Below are 6,000 nucleotides of genomic sequence, written 5' to 3'. Positions count from 1 at the left end.
GAAAGCCATATCTGATCCACACAAGGGATGTTACAAACTGTCATAGATCCACTATTATATCCAGAAAGCCACATCTGATCCACGCAAGGGATGTTACAACCTGTCATAGATCCACTATTATATCCAGAAAGCCACATCTGATCCACGCAAGGGATGTTACAAACTGTCATAGATCCACTATTATATCCAGAAAGCCATATCTGATCCACGCAAGGGATGTTACAACCTGTCATAGATCCACTATTATATCCAGAAAGCCACATCTGATCCACACAAGGGATGCTACAAACTGTCATAGATCCACTATTATTTCCAGAAAGCCATATCTGATCCACGCAAGGGATGTTACAAACTGTCATAGATCCACTATTATATCCAGAAAGCCATATCTGATCCACGCAAGGGATGTTACAACCTGTCATAGATCCACTATTATATCCAGAAAGCCATATCTGATCCACGCAAGGGATGTTACAACCTGTCATAGATCCACTATTATATCCAGAAAGCCACATCTGATCCACGCAAGGGATGTTACAAACTGTCATAGATCCACTATTATATCCAGAAAGCCATATCTGATCCACACAAGGGATGCTACAAACTGTCATAGATCCACTATTATATCCAGAAAGCCACATCTGATCCACACAAGGGATGTTACAACCTGTCATAGATCCACTATTATATCCAGAAAGTCACATCTGATCCACACAAGGGATGTTACAAACTGTCATAGATCCACTATTATATCCAGAAAGTCACATCTGATCCACACAAGGGATGTTACAAACTGTCATAGATCCACTATTATATCCAGAAAGCCACATCTGATCCACACAAGGGATGTTACAAACTGTCATAGATCCACTTTTATATCCAGAAAGCCATATCTGATCCACGCAAGGGATGTTACAACCTGTCATAGATCCACTATTATATCCAGAAAGCCATATCTGATCCACACAAGGGATGCTACAAACTGTCATAGATCCACTATTATATCCAGAAAGCCACATCTGATCCACACAAGGGATGTTACAACCTGTCGTAGACCCACTAGTTTGTCCATTCGTTGTGAGATTCCTTTAAACATAGATTTAAAAAAAAAGTAACACATTCTATTTATAATTTGTTAATCTTAGACAATTCAATTTTATTTTATAAAAAAATTGTTTTTATAATGTTGCGTGAGTGTATGTGTGTGTGCTTTGAAAGTGTCACCAGTTAATCTTTCCAAAAATAGTTCCATTTCTTCTTTGTTTCTTTTTTTGCCTTTCATTCTTTACCTATTTAAAGTGAAAGTACTGGTGAACACATGTATGGCTGACTCAACTAGATCAAATGATTAGTCAGCTGAAAGAGATACAACTTTAGTACCTAATCTACGAAAAGTAAGTGAACAATAAATATAATTAAAGTGAACAAATAACATTGCAGCTCTTACTGTACAAAACTTCTATAAGCGTATCGGTGAGTAATGTAATATTTCACCATTCCTTTTTTAACATTACTTTGTTTCGTTACTTTTTTGTTTCAAATCTGTTACTGTAAACATAGATAAATGTATCTTCAAACTTTAAAAAAAATACTAGGTCAAAATAACACAGGATGCTTTATACTATTTGACGGACAAGTACTTATGCCATTTCCTCGAAAGTCAATCTTGCTGAACAATTGCATAGATTGAACTAAGACTTACAAGATAAATTGTGTGTATTTAGCACGAGGACCTCTACAGATTTTAAATTGTACTAATTACGGGAGACATCCGTACCCTTAGTTTGGTTGCGAATGCGGGCACCGATTTTTAAGGCCGTTGAGGCTTATTGTTGCTACCTCAATGTTTAATTAACGTCATCTTTACCCATCCCTTAGTCTTTTTGGACCGTTGGGGGCTCCACTCAAGAATTTTTTACTTTATTCCTCTCTCTCTGTCACCTTGACTAAGATCTATTTCAATTTTAGGCCCGTAGTCTCCAATGTGTCCTTCCCATCGATTTCTCCTTCTGTCTCTTCCCTGGTAATGTTCCTTGTAGACCATAAGAAGGACTTTGCGAGCCTTAATAACCTGGATATGCTCATTAAGCTTAATTAAGCGTTTTCTGACTAGTGGTAAGCAGGTCATCGTGGGCTTCCATTGCCATTATAATCCTGTTTCGAGCTTCCTTTTTTGTGATGTGGTCTTTGCAGGTACTACCTACAATATTTCTATACTCTTTATTCTATAGCATCTCGATTCCATGGCTAGGATTCTCCTCTCAAATTTTTCAGTTAGCGTCCAAGATTTGAAAGCATATCGTCATGACCAGACGCGCATCAGCCTGCCTTGAATAAGGAGCGTTATGCCTTGGTCTTTCAAATTGTCTTAAGCTTCACAAGTGCTGCCTTACAGGTTTGCTCCGGTGTTTGAAACAATAGCTCTGAAGTATTTCAATTGTCCAACACTTCCCCTTGTTGTTCGCCTCCAATACTAATGTCCATTTTAAAGCATTTTACAGCATGTCTTGTAAATATGACCACACACCCCCCCTCCTTTCTTCTCCCGTGAAAGAATACTGGTTTAAGTCAATGTATAGATCTACTACACTTTATATTTCAATGCTAAGCCTTTAATCTATTAAACTCTTCAAAGGAGTACGGAAATACCCGAAGAGATATAGTTCCGTTAGAGATAAACATGTTCTCGTTCTCAAGCAAATTTAAATTTTGTTTCTTTTTCAACTTTGAAAAAAAAATTATAAAGGTCAGACTAGAAATTTACCAGTGAGGCCAACGAGCTAGTCATTCTTTTCCCAACAATATACAACAGCTGTCCTTTTTCTAGGAAAATTATTAAAGCCGTTTTTGAGATCCATGTCCACATGCCCAGGTTACAAATGGAATGGAGGTATTGTAAGTAATAAAAATAATAATAAACGACATACGCTTCGTAGTCCTGCTTTTGGAAACAGGAGGAGCTTTTAAAAAATGTAAAACGAAAGAGTTTAAAGCAACTTCCGGAACAGTTAGAACAAATGATCGTATTTTTTTAAAATTACTACTTTAAAGTGTTTTTCTAGAATTATCCGTTTTTTTTTTTTTTTGCTTTTTGTTTTAGATTCATGGCCTTATCTTATCTTATAAAATACAGACGTTACTTCAAAAAAGAAGATGATTACGTCCTACGCGACATGCATCTAGTCATGCATGTTAACCAATGACTTAAAATCAACTAAGTCACTGGTCTTCCGGGCTGGATGAAGTAACCATTCTATGCTGTAATAGCACTAGAGAAGAAGGAGCATTTGTACACATTTGTTCTAGCATATTTCAATATTTCAATTACGTATAAAATTGTAGCGACTATATCGTAATTTGTTTTAAACTTATATTTTAATTTTTAATCAGACTTTTATCTTTTGTTTGTTTTAAACCTCCAGTCAGTGTCCGCTGAACACAAGGATATGATCGTCCGCAGTGCTGTTCTTGTTTTCCTCGTCGCCTTGTCTGTCCGGCCCTCCCAGCAGAACTTTATACAACAGATGGAGAACCTACGCTGCGTCATCGATGCCCACGTGCAAGGGTACTTTTGTCAGCATATCGCCAATCTGGCAGCGGTGACCTGCGACTCCCTGATAGCCAACCAGGGGGATATGTTCAAAATGGGCTGCGCGCAGTCGGACTACGATATTCTATACAGGCTGATGTGTCAAAATGTTAGCATGCTTTGCACTCCCCGGCCCACAATATCACATTTTATAAATTAATGCCAAATGTTGGCTAGATATGAACACAGTGAGAGTCAATAAAGTAATTATAATGAATTGTTGTTACATTGATAAGCTTAGCATTATTATGGACTAATGTCTCACAAGGGCAGCTAGGAGAAATCAGGTTTAAAAATGAGGAGAAATCACGACCCCCCTTAACTCAAGGAGACATTAAAAAACTAGAACAGACAAGATATAGACAGTGAGATTCATAACAAAACGAATATTCACAATTGATTACAGTAACACCTTTTAAAAATTATTAAATTTTAAAAAATCACTACAATTTTTATTTCTACAATTATTTCTGTGTGTGTTTTAAATTGTGTACTGAAAAATGCCGGGTACTTGAAATAAGCTAGTGCAAAAAAAAAAATAATAAAATGCACAGATCTTGGGTAAAAGACTCATCAAATAAAGTACAGTAAATGTGTAGTTTCACACGCTTGTTTCGAGGGTACGAGTTAATGGTGATATTGCAATACACATTTATTTTGCGCAAATCAACATGAGATTTCAATATGTAGGGGGAGATAGGAGGCCAAATGATAGAGTTTAGCTCTCTTTCTGTTTTACAAGTATAAACATCAAACAGAAACTTAAGCCATGAAATTGTATGCCAACATCTTTAGACGATCACCTTTTAAATACACGTCAATTATCACAGCGTTGTCTTCGAGTTCAGAGATCAAGTATAAACACGGTATATCACGTGTCTAAGGAGACCCAGCTGTAACTTACTCATTTTGCTATAACCAACACAGGCAAGGTCTTTGACAGGCGGGTGTCGATTTGAGTTCTTTTTACAATATTTCTATTCATCTCGTACCTTCGTGGGAACTGGATGGGTGGAACCTACATCATAGCACAAGACTCCAGCATCACGACGTGGGATGGCAGTGGATAGGTAATGAGCCTAGAACCATAGAGACGGTAGAACGATAGTCCAGCGCAAGCATACCGCACGACCTGACAGCTGGATGATCTACAGAGGATGTTGTGCAGTCAGCATTTATCCAAAGTGTGCACTTTAATAACATATAAATTGCAGTGGAAATAAACTTTTTTTTTTTCCCTGTCAACTTATAACAGCAATTCATGTAACTAGACAAGTTACTACAATATTGGCATGGCGTATGATACCTGCTGGATGTAATAATATGAATCGGTGTCACATATCTTGTGTTTGTAAATTTAAAAATGACTGACTGAACTTTAAAAACGAAACATGACATTAAATATTTACTTTTCGTTGAGTCATACGACTGACACTTACATTCACATTTACAATTCTAGAAAGAAAATTCGTTTCGTGTCTTAAATTTCTTCGTTTTATCTTTCTGAAGACAGTTTTGGTTAGAATTGTCCACGCGCCTGGTAGACATGAGATAATAAGATCAATCAACTAGTCCGGCCGGAGAAAGAGGAGGGTTGGGGAAGGTGGACACAGCTTGGGAAGCAATGACTCGTAAATCATCATTGTAACCTAGTGCACTGGACTATAAACATTTGGTACGTTAAGTGAAACAAAGGGGCATCACTCAAATTAAATTAGTTTAACAATTAGGTAGGTAGCGTTGATAATGAATATTTCAAAACAGAGGGTCATTAACATGGATTATCAGGGAGTCAGTTTAGAGAGTAGTAAGTGTTAGCCGACGCATACTAATGGCCAAAGAGGTTCTGTGTATTTAGTGAGATATTATAGACTTGGAATCTATTGACATCTGAGTAGTGTGTGAAAGTATATTTAAAAATAAGTATTGGAATATATACGTGAATGTTCATACATCTTTTATCTCATATGAAAGGGTATTTTATTATTCAAAAATATATGTGCAGAATTTCAAGTTTATCATTGATAGTTGTGGACTGTCAATTTAGCATAATTGTGAATTGAAATAGTGAATTGTGTTAGAAGATAATCATAATTATAGATGTCATTTAAAGTGTAACAGCCAAGGTAAGAATCTAGGTTGTTAAATTCAATGGTGTCAGAGAAAAGAAATATACGTCTTTAAAGATATCTAAAGTATGCATAATCGAACTCCATTTAAGTGAGAGCTTCAGAAGATCAAAGCCTCTCTTGCAAAACCCCATGGATATAAACTCTGCTGATTTTCGGTTATGCAAGTGGCCAGACAGATCAAGGACATGTGGCTTCCTACAGCTGTTGAAACGGAGATCATCGATTTCGGCGCAGTTCAAAAGAATATTAGACACGGTTGGCTCGTCCTAGACACAGCTT

This window comes from Biomphalaria glabrata, chromosome 15, assembly GCF_947242115.1.
Source record: "Biomphalaria glabrata chromosome 15, xgBioGlab47.1, whole genome shotgun sequence".
NCBI classification, from domain to species: domain Eukaryota; kingdom Metazoa; phylum Mollusca; class Gastropoda; family Planorbidae; genus Biomphalaria; species Biomphalaria glabrata.
This window is presented reverse-complemented; position numbering follows the sequence as displayed.